This window comes from Oryx dammah, unplaced genomic scaffold, assembly GCF_014754425.2.
Source record: "Oryx dammah isolate SB20612 unplaced genomic scaffold, SCBI_Odam_1.1 HiC_scaffold_22, whole genome shotgun sequence".
Taxonomy (NCBI): Eukaryota; Metazoa; Chordata; class Mammalia; order Artiodactyla; family Bovidae; genus Oryx; species Oryx dammah.
In genome coordinates, this window is record NW_024070206.1 from 41912361 (window position 1) to 41929591 (window position 17231).

Below are 17231 nucleotides of genomic sequence, written 5' to 3' on the forward strand. Positions count from 1 at the left end.
CAGCGAGTGGCACCCCACCCCTGTGCCATCCCCCAGACGCAGACGGTTGGTCCAAGGGGTGCCTGAGGCTCCGGGCCTCGCAGCTCCCGGTTGGAGCAGAGCTCAGGGTTGGGGCTCCAGACTGCAGCCAGGCTGTCCCCTCGGTAGGGTGGGGGCGGTCTGTGCGCGGTGGGCAGCTACTCGTCTCCTGTGAGGTCCGGGTGCCAGGAGGACACCAGGGAACCGCCTGCCTCCCCATCTCCCAGCTGCCGGCCTCTCGGGAGGATCCATGCAATGCCTCGTTCAGGCCACTAGGGGGCTCGCAACTCCAAGGATCCAAGGCTCCGCAGCCTGTTTTTATTCCTGCTGCCGGAGGCATGGGATGGGCTAGGAGGCCCTGAGGTCCCAAGATATTTCAGACAATAAAAACGGGAGGAATCGCGCAAATGGAATCGAACTTTGTGTCTCTGCCCGTGCTTCTGCGTGTCACGTACCTCCCTGATCCCTCATTCTACCTACATTTCTCTCCCAAACGCACCCCGAGAGGCAGGCAGGTACTAAACGCCCCATTTGATAGATGCAGAAGCTGAGGCGGGGCACCACGTGCCAGGATGTGCTTGGGAATCCGGGTCTGCCAGGGCTATCTGGGGGCCTTTTGTTCTGTACCAGGTGACTTTTCATTGCCACTTCCCCTCGTGTCCGGAGGAGGCTGGACTAGCCCGTGGCAAGCTTCCTCCTGGTCTAGGATTCTGAGCAAGTTTTGGCTGCGTCGAGACGACTGGGTGGGGGAGCGTGGGGGCCCATGACTCAGCAAGGTGAAGAGGAAGCCGGGGAAGGGCAGAGTCACTTGAGGAAGGACAGAGGCGGGAGGCAGGGCACAGAGTAGAGGACCAGGAAGCGCAGGTTGCCAGGGGGCAAGAGAGGATGCTGGGAGGCTGGTGCACTGAGAGGGCTGGGTGCCACTGTTTGCTCGGAGGTCCCCACTTGGTGCCCCCTGTGGAGCTGAGGGGAGGGAAGGTGCTGGGTATGCAAGCTCTGCCAGCAGAGTTAAGTGTGCGGTACAGGGACCTCCAATCACAGGGAGAAGAAAGAGGGCCATAAGGAAATTTCCAGCTTCCTTTCAGGGGCCCTGGCTCCTCCATAAACCACCTCCTTTCCAGTCCTTGAGAAAAAGATCCAAGAGGCCGAGCAAGAATCTGACTGTGGGAGAAGGGCTCTCCCCCCCCTCCCCACCGGTTTCCATTCTATGCCTTCTTCCATTCTATGCCTTCGGAGGCTCCACACCCAGCCCTTTCTGAGGCTCTCTCCGCTTCTGGAACACCCCTTCCCCCGATTCACACCCCCCAGAGCTGCAATAGTCTCTTACTCCAGAAAGGCCCCACGGCTGACCTGGACCCAGTTCTGGCCATTGTACTCTTCTGGGTGAATTTCTATGGCTTTCTTGCTTATGTAATTTTTATAATTCTCTGAGGAAGGTATTATTCTGTCTTTTTCCAATGAAAAGCTAAGCCCCGGGAGTGGGAGGTCTGGGATGCAGCCAGGGTTGGTAGGCATGGAGCTAACATGGCGAGGGTGGGTTGGTCTTGGTATATTTCACCTCATTTGACCCCAAGCTGCTCTGGAAGGGGGGCTCCCCAGGTGGTGTGGGGGTAAAGAATCTACCTCCCAATGCAGGAGATGCAAGAACCATGGGTTTGATCCCTGGGTTGAGAATATTCCCTGGAGTCGGAAAGGCAACCCACTCCAATTCTTGCTTGGAAAATCCCATGGACAGAGGAGCCTGGAAGGCTACCGTCCATAGGTCACCAAGAATTGGACACGACTGGGTGAGCATACACTGCACTGTTGCTCTGGAAGGAGAGGACGAAGGGAGGATGTCCTTCTGGCAAGGGGCGAGCGGGCCTTCTTATTGACTACAGCTTCCTCAGCCTAGCCCCACAAATCTGGCCCCCACCATCTCTTGTATCATTCCATTCCTCATGGCCCAGCTCTTTTTTTCCCCCTGTGTGTTCCTTTGGCCTGAAAGCGTCTCTCTCCCAGCCCCGCCAGCTTCTTGCCCTTGACCCTGAAGTCTTTCTGGTACTCCAGGGGGAAAGGCCCTGCAGGAACTCTCCCTTTTCCATATAGACGGTACAGTCAAGTTTGGGCATTGAATTGCAAGGGGGCTACTGCCTTGTTACACCTACAGGAACAAACAGCTGCTCCAAAATTATATTGTCGGACTAACGTCACTTCCCCTAGGATGTATGCAAATAGAGAAACTTTAGCCAAGGAAACAGAGTTTTGGAGAGGTTAAGAAACTCGCCTGAGGTCACACAGGTGGTCAATGGTGATCAAGATGAACCCAGGACTCTGGACACAGGCCTGCGTGTTCAAAGATGCTGGAAACCAGGCCTGACAGGCTTGGGGAAGGTCTGGGAAAATTCAAAGCAGAAGAGCAGGGAGCAGGTGGGGAGGGCGGTGGGGTGATTCAGGCTTCTCCAGTGAGGACTGGGGGTGAGCAGGGGCAGGCAGAGGTGTGTACGCCAGTTAGCCGAGCTCTGCAGCTGTGGAGATGAGGGAGGGAGGAGCCCACAGAGGAGACTTCATCCCATCCCTGGGGCCAGAGCGGGCCCAGGCCAACCCCGAAAGCTTAGGTCAGGGGACCCAGGAGGGCGCCTTCCCTGGCATCTTGTTTCTGAAGGTGGGGACTTTGCATGAAGCCCCGCGGCAAGCCTTCTCTTTGCACGAGCAGAGGGGGTGAGTCCTACGGATTGACAAGGGCTGGGGCAGGGGGAACTGTTTCTGTTCTGAGGGGACCCATTTTCCATGGTAAAGTAAACAAAGTAGATGGAATCTGCCTGTGCCTGGAGCCTTCCCCCCGTGGGGGCGCCCCACCCTCAGGCAGCAGCCACCGGCCCACTGTCCTTGGTACCTGGGTGCTTGTGAATGCTGTGCCCCAGGTCATGGACTCAGGCTTGGTTCCCTTCAGCCCCCCGCCCCCCACTAACCCTCCCTGAGCCGGCCAGCCCCGGACGGTGCTTCCAGACCCCCTCCATCGCTGGCATCCTGGCAGCAAGGACCCAGGGGCTTGTCCAGCCTCCCACCTGCCCTCGGCTGTGGGCCAGGCACCCGTGGTGGTGGAGCAGAATTGACTTGGCTACCGTGGACCTGTGGCTCCTGGGGTCATATTTCATATCCCATTACGATCTAGGGATGGTCAGCATCCACACAGCCTTCACAGGGATGTCAGGGAGTGCCTGGCTAGATGGAGAGAGAAAATATGGCCTGTGCTTTCTTAATTCTCAGCAGAAATAAAGTGTCAGGATCAGTTGGGAAGATTTCTTAGCAGGCTCTGTACCAATGCCTCCGGCCTGAAGGGAGACCTCCCTTCTTTGGCCAGTCTCTCTTCCCTGTTCCAGACTCAGGCCCTGTCTCAGCCTGCCTCTGTCCTGGGGAGGGGAGGTTAGACCACGCTGCAGAGATGGCTTTGTGAGGCACGACCAGTGCGGAGGGGGAGAAAGGATTCTGGGAGGAAGGCAGAAGGGGTGGTGACCACTTCCTTGCCCTTCTGACTTTGACCGTGGCCTCTGGATCTCCCAGCCACATGAGCCCCAGGGCGTCCCTTGTAAATGAATGTCGAGGATGCTGGAGCCTAAGTCTCTGTGTCTTTCCTTCAACCCATCCCTTGCTGCTCTGTCCAGCCGTCCCTCTCAGCCATGATATTGTCCTTTTGGGTGGGCCTGGGGCTGGAGGCAGGGTCATCAGCCTGGAGGTCATCACCCCATGCCCCCTGTGGCCTTCAGCACAGGTTGGGTCTCCTGATACCTGAGCTGGGCTGCCTGCAGGACAGGTCAAGCATGAAGCCACCCTCATGCTTCTGGGGTCAACCCTCCTGGGGACATCGCTAACTTTTGTTGTCATCGACTTCGTTCCTGCTTTCAGCCCGGGGGGCACCTTCAGGGGGAGCGAGTGGTCCTGGCCCAGGACTGGGGCCCTCCCTGTCCTGCTGTAGCCAAGGGTGGGCTGCAGGGCTCCTTCCCTCCCAGGCCCCTTCTGCTCTGGCTGGGTCTCCCTTCCCCCTCCCCAGCTCTGCCACTTTTTGCGTCAACACATATCCATGCATTAAACAAGACATTCCATTAATTTCTTCATCATCATAACTTAAGCTGGGACATACCCTTTAAATATTCATTCAGCTATGAAAACTGGGCATTAAAATTTTAATAATGTCAAGCTCATTTGAACCGGGCTCCTTGGGGACGATTACGATACAATTAGAATAAATATGATGATTGAGCTAGTCCAAAGGCTTCACCTGTCTGTCCAGAGTGGGTCCCCGTGGAAGGAGAGGACTGTGGCCAGTGGGCAGACAAAAAGACTGGTGGACAGGCCAGCCAGATCTTTCCTAACACCCTCTAGCTCTTCCACACTCCACTCATCTCTGCTCTGGGGGCCCACGTGGTCCTCCCATTGACCTCTGCTGCTCTCTGCTGCCCCCTGTGGGCCAGGGTGCTGGGCCTTCCCTCTGCACCTGGGAAGCCAGCCCTGATTAACCATTGTGGTTCCAGTTACCCTTTCCCTTGTCTTCCTGGTAGAACTCCAGCTGTGCTTCTGGGCTTGTTCCTGTGTGGCAGCCACGTTCCTGTCGCTGTGTCTCTTCTCCCTGGGCTTGCAAGGGGCTCCGCGAGCCTGGGATGAGACCACACCAGAGCAGGGCCAGCCTGGATCACGGGCCCCTGAGTGCTCCAGGTGTTCAGCCACCAGACTAGAGAGGGCCTATCTTCACCCGGCTTTGCTTTTGCTATGACCACTTTCCTGAGGGCTGGCATGGAGGTTTTGGGGGGAGAGCTGAGCCCGCCCCCACCCCCATGTCCCTTACTGTCCTGCCCTTGCCTAAGACAGTGCTGGCAAGGGCCTTGGGGACATTCAGAACTCTCCCTGCTTCACTGGGACAGCCCTGACTGCCCGCAGCATCCCTTGGGCCCCCTGCCCCTGAGCTGGGTCCCCCTCCACCTGTCTTCTCAGGATCCCGATCCCCCTGCTTCACACCAGGCCCCAGTGAGCTGACCGAGACCTGTCTCAGAAATAAAAAAGAGCCTGGAAAGCTCCCTGTCACTCATCCAAAAAAAATTAAAAAGTGAAGTGAAAGTGTCAGTAGCTCGGTCATGTTCAACTCTTTGTGACCCCATGGATTATAGCCCTCCAGGCTCCTCTGTCCATGGAATTCTCTCAGTAAGAACAGTGGAGCGGGTTGCCATTCCCTCCTCCAGGGGATCTTCCTGACCCAGAGACTGAACCTAAGTCTCCTGCATTGCAGGTGGATGCTTTCCCATCCAAACCACCAGGAAATGGCCGCCCACACCCCCTTCTCCTCAACAAGACTTCCTGTCCTTCCGGGAAGACTTCACTGGTTAGCTCTCAGCCCCCTGGCCACATGTGGCCTATGCTGCACTCTCTCTCGTGTGTGTGTGTGAGTGTGAGTGTGTGTGTGTGTGTGACAGACTGGGGAGTCACATGTTTCTCAAACAACAGCAGGGACCTGATTTCCTACTCACAGACTCTCAGACCCTAACTCAGGACTCGTCTCCTGGAGTGTGAGTGTGTGTGTGTGTGTACACGTGCACCCACGCCCATGCTTGGGTAGTACTTGTGTGACATCACAGACTTCATGAAGGAATTCCTTCAGGCTGAGGATGGAATTGAATGAGGGAGGAGACTAGTGCAGTGGCCTCAGAGACATCCGCTTCCACGTTGTTTGCCGATCTGTGAGCCAGGAAAGGCTGGGCCGGTGCCCTGCGTGAGGCTGGGGGTGGGGGTGGCAGGGTCACTGTGGTGGCCTATGGAAATGGCCAGCGTGCTCTCCAGTGGCAGCTGAGCCCCTGGATATACTTTCAGGGTGGGTGTTCAAGCCTCAAAGCCAAGGGTCCTTTCTGGCTCCTTTCGGGGTGTGTGGGTACCTGGTGGTACGCTGTTCCCTGCTCACCCGAAGGGCTCACATCTCCCCAAACCGGGAAGTCATCCAGTAATATTGACTCTTCTTCTTGTCCAAACCCCCAGCCTGCATTGGAGGCAGCTCTTAGCTCTGTGTGCGCCCACCCACTCCCCAAACCTGGTCCCTACTCTTCCTCTGTCCACATCTGCTCTCATCTTCCCAGAGACCTCAGCTTTTATGCTGTCTGTCCCCCACCCTAGCACACACGATGGCCACGGAGACGGTGAAGAAGCAGATCCTGCGTTCTGGGCTTGTTCGGACATCTGTGCCCCAACCCCAGTGGCATCGCTGCTCTGGGAAGAGAGACAATTTGCAGGGCTCAAACGGTGAAGAATCTGCCTGCAGTGCTGGAGACCCTGCTTCTATCCCTGTGTCAGATCCCTGGGTTAGGAATATCCCTTGGAGAAGGGAATGGCAACCCACTACAGTATTCTTGCCTGGAGAATCACATGGACAGAGGAGCCTGGTGGGTTACAGTCCATGGGGTTGCAAAGAGTCGGACACGACTGAGCGACTAACACTTTCACTTATTCAAAAAGCAAGGGAAAAGGCATCATTAGAGCACTAAAATATAAAGCTTTCCCTTTCTTTCATGGTTTCTATCTTTCTTGACTTGTCATGGTATTTTTTTTTAACTCAGCTATTTGATGTCATTTTAAGTAAAGGAAAATATAAAATTTAAAGTATTAGCATGGATTCTACCATTCATCTTTATTTTGTGTGATGCCAGTTTTAAATGCAAACATCAGAACATTTAACTCCTATGCAGAATCACCAAAATTATACAATTTCGTTTTTGTGGCTCATGCCTGGAGGGTGCCTTGAGGAGAGAAATGTAAGCTAGACTCAGGAAGGTTAAGAAGAAAGAGAAGGTCCCCTCAGGCATGGAGACCCTCAGAGGAACCCAGACCCATGCTGTATCCTGGGGGTGGACTGGATTCCCTTTTCCACTGACTCCAGACCAACCTGGTACAACCAAACCCAAGGTGAGCCCTGGGAACTCAGGCCAGATTTCACTTCTGCCCATGGCCCCTCTGCCTTAACCCACATGGGCAGGTGACCCTCAAGGGTATTTTAAAGTCTGTTTCAGAGATGCATTAGTCACCTGCTATGACAAGGGCTCTGTTGACCAGACAGACATGTCACAGCGCTGCGAACCTGGGGGGAGCCACAGGGAGAGTGGGCCTGACCCGACCCTCGCTAAACTCCACCCAAGCCATTGCTGGCTGGCCTAGAAAGCAGAGTGATTGCACGTGGGGACCAGGATGTATGTGGATCAGGCAGGGGGGAGGCAGAATCAATCATAAGCAGAGTCCCCAAGCCCCCCTACACGGGCTTCTTCATGCCATGGACGACACTTACGAAATCCAAGTTCAAAGATGACATTATAAGAATTTCAAGGTGGCAACTGCAGAGCACTAACCCCAAGGATGGGACCCTTCCGAGGGTGGAGGCCTGGGTGACAGCAAGGGGCAGGGGCTGCCCGTGAGGCCGCCCTGAACACAGTGCCTTTCTGCGTCCCCATCACCTTGCAAGCTTATCTCCAGGCATCAGACATTTCCTTGACCATCACGTATTTTCAGGTGGAACTGTGCACAAGCTCCAGAAACAGTGTTACTCAAAGATTTATCTCTTAAAGATGACCTCTGGGTAATTTGTGGAGGATGGACTGAGAATTCCAGCCTCTGGTATAAATGAGGAGGCAATCATCCAGTACGGATAGAGAAGAGAGCCCTGAATGGGACCGCGGGGACCACAGGTGGGCTGCTCTTTAGCCACCCTGCCCTCCACTTGGATTTTGCCTTTGCCGCATTTAGCAATTCGTAATGAACAAATTAATGAATGGAGGGATTGTTTGTTTAAAGCCCCAGAGGGCAGATTTTGAATCCCAGGCTCCTGGATTCCCCCGGCTGTGCAGAGTAGGCCCCCAGTAGCCTTGGAAGGAAAGGATGAATCCCTTGCCCCAGGGCTCCTGAAGTCCCCTCGAGACATGGAAGGGGCCTGGCAGAAGTGGCACACACTATTTGCAGCCTGTTCTAAATACACTGTTTTAATTACCTCCTTAATAAATCACATATGGTTTGCTCCATAGAGAGGGGGAGAGAGTCAAGGGATCCTGTTGGCTGTCATCATAAAGTTTTGACTCAAGGACACCCTGCAGCGATTGCATAAGTGACGCGCGCCTTTGCTGGAGCCCCTGCTCATAGACCAGACTCTGAGGGGACTCTGGCCAGGCCAGACGGTGACACCGTTCCCAGGGCATGAGGGCAGGTCACAGGCCCACCTGTGGGTGCAGGGCGCTTGCTGCCCAGCCACCCCCCAGCACCTCAGGTCTCAGCTCCCCCACCCCCACCTTGAAGGGTCCCTTCAAGCTCCCCTCTTTTCACTGCCTTGCCACAACCTAGGATAGTTATGAACCAGTACGGTTCTCAATTTGTAGATTTATTTGTTTAACGTTTCTCTCCTCTTTTTGAGGGAAGGCCCACACAGTTCTGTTCCCACAGCACCTGGCACGCAGTAGGTGTTCAGATGCTCGCTGAGCAAATGGATGAAAAATCAAAGTGTTAGTTGCTCAATCATGTTCGATGCTTTGCCATCCCATGGACTCGCCCACCAGGCTCCTCTGTTCATGGAATTCTCCAGGCAAGAATACTGGAGTGGGTGGCCATTCCCTTCTCCAGGGGATCCTCCTGACCCAGGGATCGAACCCGGGCCTCTTGCATTGCGGGCAGATTCTTTACCATCCCAGCCACCAGCAGATGGATGACTGAACCCTCTAATGCGCCTGTCACCGGCATTGCTCCCTCCTGCTTCAGCCACACCCTGGCGGCAGGAGGGTCCAGAGGCCAAAAGTGGTCACCCGCCGAACAGCCCTATTTCTGGTCCAGAAAGAAAGGCCTTTAATCCTTCCTCCTCCAGCAAAGTGGCGATGTTGTACCTTTGGATTAAGAAGGGTTTACTGAAGCAGTGATCGTGGTTTAGAGAGACAGCCAGTGAGCGCAGACCAGACAGAAGAACCCGGAGGTTATTGTTAAAATATGCAAATCCACAGCCCATTGAAATGCAAACCCTCCAGATAAGATTTTTAATAAATCTGGTTCTGCTCCCACTCCCCGCTTCCAGGAGGCCATCTGATGCTTGTTGGGTCAGGCATGTAGGCCCTGTCAGCTCTTCACCCCTCTCCTCGTTTGGATGGCCCAGCTCACAGCTGCCCCTCAAGTGGTGGTGGTCCGGGGCGGGGGCGCCTGCCCGCAGAGGTCCCTGGCCTGTCCCTTGACACAACACGGGAGGTCACCTCCGGGTCAACCGTAGGGACATCGAACCCACATCCTTCCCATTCTTCACCTTCATCCTCACCTATCCGAAAAAAGAGTCCCAAGCCCTTGCGCCCTCTGCCAGGGGGACTGCAGCACGGCTCCCCCCAGGCACACCTCTCACTCTGGCAGTTGCGGCCTCTGGACTCACTGCGGTCTGCTGCCATCCAAAGTGGCCTTTGAGGGGATGGAGGAGAGCGATGGAGAAGCAGCACAGGGGCCCGAGTGTCTTAATGACTGTCAGGACAGGAGTGTGACTGTGTGGGCTCCATGTGCCTGGATGGGAGGCGCGCGTGACCCTGGCTGGTGACACTCCTCAAGTCCTCCTCAACTCCAGACCCAGGGCTGACCACTCGCCTAGGCTTACCTCCCTCCAGCCTCTGGGACACCAGATAAGCCAGGGGAACAAAACTGATGGGGTGGGGAGGATGGGGGGGGAGGGGTTCAGGGCAGGAACAACTGCGGACCACGCGGGTGGAGTTCGGAGAAGAGCCAGCCGGGTGCCAGGCAGCAGGGACTGCGACGTGCAGACAGGTCAGGTGGACGCAAGAGGGTTTGAGCCTGTGCTGCGGACAGTGGTGTCCGCCCCCAACCCCCCGCCCCCACCCCCCACGACCCCGTCAGGTTTTGTCAGTAACAGCATTCCACCAGGGCCGCGCTGGGAAAGAGCAAGGGCGCAGCGCGGGCACGGGGCAGTGGCGCCCGATCGGGGCGGGGGGGACGTTTAGATCAGGAACGGCCAGCGCTGTCTCGGCATCGGGTCTCCTCCCCATCTGCGGGCAGGTGGGGGGCGGGGGGAGAGCTCACGCCCGCAGTGAGGGGGTGGGGCAGGACGCGGGAGTCTGTACAACCGGCACATCCTCTGTGGTCCAGCCCCACAAACAGGCCCCTGGCAGTTGCATAGCAACAGGCTGCTCTGCTCCGCAGTGTCCAGCGAACAGCGGCGGCGCTGAAGGAGCCTATTGGTGGGACTGCCTGGGGCGGCCCCCTCCCCTCCCCTCTGCTTTTTTCTCTCTCTCCCCCGCCTCTCTCCCGGCCTCCGCCCTCTCCGCTCTCTGGAATCTAAGTTTACAGAATGCTTTCCCCTCACCCACTGGGTACAAACAAAGGAGATGCCCCCTCCGCTGGGTTGGTCTAAGGTCTCTCCAGCTTGTTTCCAAAGGGAGGGGCTCCCCATCAGCTTCTTGGTTTTCCTTGTCCCCCCGACCCCCGACCACTGCCCGTGGGGTGGGGGTTAGGTCCCCCCTGCGTGGGTGGGTGCTTCTCCGGGCTGTGGCAGGTGAGGCTGGAGGAGGGGGCGCAGTGAGAGATCCCAGAGATGCCATAGTGCGGCTGGACTCAGCCCCTACCCAGCGGCCAGGGCTTCCCAGGTCCACACAGCCAAGGGCAGCCTGTCTCTTTGTCTCCAAGCCCCGCGTCCGTCTCACCCGCTCCCACCAAGGCGCCGGAGCTGCCCTGGCAAGGGTGGGAGGACCCTTGTGGTCCTAATTACCGTCCGCTGCCGTGGAAACGAAGCTCATTAGCCTGCAGGGCCAGACTGGGTCGTTAACCCTCTTCAGTGTGGGGCTGGGGGGTGTGATTAAAAAAAAAAAACAACAACAGCAGCAGTGGATAGATGGATATTCTGGATGAAACGAGCCCTGACTTCTTTGGGAGGCCTGGATGTCGGTCCTAGCTCTGCCACCTACTTGTGCCATGAGGTGGGACTGTCACTTGACCTCTTAGGGTCTCAGCCCCAGAGTGTGGAGAACCCCGCAGTTGTGAGGCTCTTAGCACAGTGCCCGGCGCCTGGTAGGTGCTCAGCAAACACACGATAGCACCCCCCTCACTCCCCCAACTCCTCATCCCCCAGAGCCTCTCCACCGGCAGCCGGCTCTGCCCTGATCCCTGCACAAGCAGGCACAGCAAACCTTCCCCGGGGAGCTCATGGCCCAGTCTGCAGAAGGGCCTTGCTGAAAGGCTTTCAAGCCCACCCTTCCTGGGCCACAGCCACGCAGGGTGCCTCCGCCCTCAGCCCCTCAGCCCTGCACTTGGCTGGGACCCACCACCTGGAAGTCCCTTCTTCTGCTCCGCTCTGGCGGGGGGCGCTTCGGTTCCTGCTCCCACACCACAGCGGTGGGGCACGCTCTTCTTGCAGTTCTGCCCTGGCCAGCTCTAGTGATCAGGGAGGAAGTGCTCCCAGCCTGCCATCCCCTCCTTTACTCTCATCAGCCCAGGTAGCAGAGCTCCACAGGGCAAGGCGAGCCCAGCACCCAAGGCTTCCCTCAGCTGTGCGGACCAACCCTGAGCATCCACGCACCTCACCAAGGGGCTCGGGGGCTCTGGGCCTTCCGCATGCGGCTCTGTCCAGCTGGGTCTGACCTTTCCCAGCCCATGTGGAACCACTGCCTTCCTGAGTTGGACCTGGCCTCCTCTGTGTGGGCAGGAATGAGAAGGGGAGTGGGCAGCCTGGCCCTGAGGGCTGGATGGAGGCCCGTGGCCCACCTTCCCTGCTGCTCCCCCATCTCCCTGCAGCCTGCCCCTGAGTTCGATGCGCTGAGTCCTCCTCTACCGCCTGCCCCACCAGGCCGCCCTGGACTCTGGACCCTGTCACCAGGTTCAGCACCCACCCCTGTGAGCACCCACCCCGGAAAGGGCACTGTCCGCATCGCTCTCCCCCAAACCAGGACCCCTCCTCCCTGTCTCACGGGGCTCAGTCTCAGGCCTGGAGGGACAGTCCCTAAGCAAGAGAAAGGAAAAAAACAAAGCCCACACCACGAAAATGACAAATCTGGAGGAAATTGCTCTTAGTCCCACACCAGTCTGACGATGCCAGCCAAGCGCAAACCTGAGTCATCCTAGAAACAGCGCCGACATTGGCTTTTTGGAATTTGTTTTGTCTCTGGGCTTTAGATTTAATCATTCCTCCCTTCTCTCTCCCCCTCCCCCCACTGCCTGCCTCTGCCCCTTGCTCTCCGTTTGCTAATACGAGCCTGCACCGCCAGCTCATCCAAGTCTGTTTTCCTGGCATTAATTAACACAGCGCTCCAGCCTCCAACAGGCTAAATGATGAATCAGGTTAAATTCCAGACAACAGCCGCACACCGCCATCAATTAGCCATCTCCGGGGCAGCTTCATTAATAAGCATCGATCATGGCCCTCCTCCTAGAACACGCCAGGGTCTCTGGGTCACGGGCACTGCCCATGAGTGTGTCAGGCTTAGGTGTGAGTGTGATCACGTGTGCGTGGGCGCCTAGTGGGGGTAAACACCTGAGTGTGTATGCAAGACTGCAGGTGCGTGGAGGGCATGGGTGGCAGAGGGGATGGTGCGTGTGGTGTGGGTGTGGGTGGGTGTGTGTTTGTCAGTGTCTGTTATGGGCATGGGGTGCTAAGTACACGGTTTCACGCTCCACTCTACTGCCCGCCCCCCTTGCCGGCTCTGTGCCCCTCTGCTTGTCTACCCCTGTCCCCTGAGGGTAGGGTTCTCCTGAGAGTCACTGGCCCCTCTCCCTTCCCCTGCTCACCCCCAGAGACTTTGCCCAGCCCCTTCTCTTCAACTTGCACCCCATGGAGGCAACCCTAGAACCCCTCTTGCCATCACCTCCCTCTTTCCCCTTGCATGCTGGGTTCTCGTGGTCTCTGGCCCTTGGCTGTCCCCAAGGTATGCACAACCTCCAGCCCAAAGCTGACTCCCTGGGTTTTCTGGCTCCAGGACCACCACTGCCTCTGCCCAGGGCCAATAGCCTCCAATAGCTTCTGCACCAGCAGGTTGAAACCCAACCCTCTTGGAGGCATTGCTGACCTCCACTTGGACGGTCCCCTCACTCTGCCTTGTCCCACATTCCTTGCAGGAAGTAGGATGATTCTGAACCAGGAGCTGCTGGGAACCCCTCAGAGACTCCCCTGCCCAGGGACTAAAGCCCACCTCCTCACAAGGAGACAAGGTCCCCTTTGGGCAGATGGTCTGCCTCTCCAGCGGCCTCGACATCACAGGCCTGCCTTGTTCCCTGGGTAGCTCCCTGCCAGATGGCGGCCCCCATTGACTGTGGCTGATGGCTGCAACTACCCTCTCCTTGATCCTAAGTGTTCACAGGGTCCAAAGAGTCTGACACAACCGAAGCAACTTAGCACAGGGAGGGCTCCCTCCCCAACTTGCAGTGATTCTGAGCCGGCAGCCTCAGTGGAATGAATGCTCCAGAGCGTTCTCAAAAGAAAACCTGGTTCAGAGCAGGAGGCTGTGGTCACCCTCAGCCTCGCGCGCAGGGCGCTTCGCTCTGCGCAGAGAGCCGTGCGCCCCAGGGCGCACGCGCCAATGGGGATGGACTTGGCCTCCCCAGGCGGCCACAGCGGATCCTCTCCTTAAAGGTTAATTAAGAATCTGAAGCCGGCCGGCGTGGTGCGGCCGGTGATGGCGGATGTGGCGTCTCTCCAGACCATTAAACACTAATTAGGTTTAGAAAGTCTATCGAGCTCCCGAGGTCTCATCAAGGCAGGCGCTGGCCCCCAGGTGCCCTTCGAAATGCCAGAGCTGTCACCCCCCGATGCCCCCCGCCCCTCCCCGGCCGACCCTCTAGACCTGCCCCGTGACCTCTGGCTTCGGGTGGGGCCCCGCTTCATTTCTCTGCACCTTATTGTGTCTCCCTGGCCCCTGCTGCATCACCGCCTACCCTCCTCCCGTCGCTGGCCTGGCGGTGTCCCTGGACCCTTGGAATAGCTTTCTTCTCCCTGCATCCCTTTGCACTCAGGCGGCAACATCGCCTCCGTCTGTTTCCTCCCCGGTGGCTCGGAGGGCTGGTTTGAAAGGGGCGTGCAGTGGCCCCCCACCGCAGTCTGGTGGACAGAAAGCTGAGGGTGTGGGCAGAGCGGGCCTGGGCCCTGGTGTCCAGAGAGGAGGGTGCAGTGGAGACATGGGGAGACCACCTGAGCCCCACACCCCCTCCTCAGGATTCTCCCCACCTTCATCAGAGCCTGATTTTAAAAAGGCTCCCTCTTGAGATCTCCTGGCCTCTGAGCTTCCTGGGGGCTGGACTCCACCTGCTTCTCACAGAGCCCCTCTTCAGGTCCCCAGAGACCTGGCTCCCTTGAGGCCATCCTTGACCGGCTCCAATTTCCTTCCCTGCCTCTGAACTCAACCAGTGCACCAGGAGGAAGTGGCTCCTGACAGTACTCATTCATTCATTCACACCTCTGATTCAAACCCTGCCTTGGAGAAGGGCATGGCAGCCCGCTCCAGTGATCTTGCCTGAAGAATCCCATGGACAGAGGGGCCTGGCAGGCTACAGTCCATGGGGTCGCGACAAGTTGGACATGACTGAGTTACTAACATTTTCACTTTCACTTTGCTCTCAGAGGACCTAGGCAGAAAGTGCCCCTCAGTCACTGGTGCTCCCCCGGCTGGATGGCAGGACCTGAGTTGGGGAATTCTTGGAAGTCGTTTTTCCCTCCCCCTCCCCCTCCCACCACATCTTTAGCACAAGTGGCTTGGGATTTCCCCCTCAGTGACAGAAGAAGGCTCATGTCCAAATCTGCCAGGAAGAAAGATGGTGCCACACGTTTCTGGGTCTCCCTGGCCACAGTGTGGAATTCTTGGTCTGGTTCTTCTAGAGAAGTTGTGAAGCAGAAATGCTTGTCTCCTGCAATGCCCGACCGTATTTTATGCTGACCCCCTGCCCTATGTTTGTGACAGTTATGTCTGAAAACCATCACTGACACCATCACCGCCTGCCACGGTCGTCACCATCGCCACCAACACCACATTTTATAAATACGAATAGGATATGGCTTAATTCCAAGGGATATTGCTACTGGTGGAATTCTGGATGCTGGGACAGGCAAGGGGACATTTGGGGTGAAGTGGAGCTTTCTTGGGGCCCCTCACACCACGTGGCATGGACAGCCCTTGACACCTTTTTGTTCGTGTAATGTCATGCACAATGCGACTGGCTCTGCTATGACTAGCTGTGTGACCTTAACTCAGTCACTTAACCTCTCTGTGCTCCAGTTTCATGGACTAGAAAATGCAGAATAGACTCCTCTACCTTCACAGGATATGTGGTGAGCAGAACAAATATGTGCCCAAGACATGGCCTGACCTAGGTTAATTGGCTTCTTTCCATCTTTAGACAATGCCCTGCACCTCCACTTCTCCCCACAGAAGACAGGGAAAGGAGCTGGGCAGGGTCCCAGTCATTTGGGCCCCTCCACCCACCTTGGATCCTGCCTCCAGGGTCCTTCACACCCTGTGACAGGCAGGGCTGGAGTGGGCCTGTGGGCGCGGGTGGTGCAGCCCAATTTCACAAGCACAGAGTATTATGATTGCATTGATTTCCATCATAAATCATATTTCCTATCTTCTGCCTCGCTCTCCTGCGTGCCCCAAGTTAAGCCTTGGTATTTTCTTTAGCGGCTGCCACTGTCAAACTTGGAGATGATATTAGGATAATGATGATAAATTTTACCCTGCAGCCAAGCCACTCCCTCTGTGGGGGGCAGGGAGGGGAGCGTTTATCCCCTCCAAATGGATCCCTTTATGGACCTCAGGGACTCCTGCTGGGCTTTGGGAGGGAACTCGCCTAAGCTTGAATGTGAAGGTCCTTGCACCTTGACATGTGGACACATATGTGCACACGAGTCATGTGTGTGCAAAGATTTGGAAGTTTTCTTCTCTGGCGTATTTCATGTGGACACGTGGTGATGCTCTGGCCAGTGACACCGGGCAGGAGGCAGTGGGGAGGGAAGGCTGTGGGGAGGTCTGTGCTGAGCTTCCCGAGGTGCAGCCGCCCTAGTCTCGGGGATCCCAGTGACTTGGGATTCTGCGGGTCCCGTGGTTTTCCCTGTACAATGCACTTCACATCAGCCCTCCTGCTGACATCTGGGCTGGCGAGGAGGGTTTCAGCACACATTTCTCTACAAAGCCGTGCCTCAGGATGTGCAGTCAACTCCTGGCTAGGGTATCCTTTCTGACCTCAGAAATGCCACATCTGTTTGTAGGGCAAAGCTGGTAATATGGCTCTCTTGAGTCTTAGGGCTTCTGCCTCTGCCAATTGGGCTGGGCTCAGCTCTGACTGAACTGTAGGCCCCTCAGGAGAGAGACAAAGATACCAGGTCCCAGGTGCAGCATCAGGGCATTTCTCAAGAGGCTTTGGGGTGTGCCCCATGGGGGGACAGTCCCAGGAGACCCCATGGGTTCTCTGCAGTGGGGGCTGGCCTTGGAGCTAGAGAAGGATTCAGCAGAGATGTGGTCTTGCGGCTGCCTGTTCATTCACTCACTTACCCATTTAATGAGTGTTCTCAAGCCAAGTGCCCTCTCCTGTCCACCAGCCCCACGGGCCAGAGAGGGAACCTCAGCACCCTCTTCACTGTCTGCACTATGGTCCGCTGGACGGAGATCCCTGGGAGGGGAACTGGCAAGCTTTCTCAGATGGCTGTGCTAAACACGTCTGGTTCTTGAAGAAGGTGCCCCTGCTGATGGAGATTATGGTGACTGTGAATCACCGACTCAGAAGATGATGGGCGTCTAATCTGACCACCCATGAGATACTGACAGCAATCTCACGGCACCCTCCAGGCCTCAGGCAGTCCCAGCTTGGATGCCTCCCGTGATGGGGTGCTCACTCCACCTGTGAGTCTGATGTCTCTGTTAAACATGTTTTCATGGATGTCAAGCCAAAGCCTGAGCCACTTGCAGCTTCCCCTCCTTTGCACCCCCTGCTTTCGTACAGGAAATGCCTAATTTCTCTTCTCAATGACCACTCATCAAAGTAGAGGTAATGGTGAGAACCACCTCGGTGGCTAGGGAGCAGCGCCAGCCTCTGGGACACCCTGGGGCGGGGTCTCAGTGGGATGTAGTGGGCTAGGAGGCCAGGTGTCAGCAGATGGGACTGTATCCTACAGGAAACACCTGTGTGTGAATGACCAGCTCTGTGGTAAGGCTGTGTGTCTGGCAGGCTGGGCTCTCCCTGGGAAACCAGTGGCCCTATTGATC

The 17231-nt window shown here is 56.8% G+C and overlaps 1 protein-coding gene across 41 annotated transcripts in view; it reads right to left on the reverse strand.

Moving 5' to 3' along the window:
- Positions 1–17231, reverse strand: part of CELF4 (CUGBP Elav-like family member 4) — a 314257-nt gene that overhangs the window by 76146 nt on the left and 220880 nt on the right. The window lies entirely within an intron of this gene.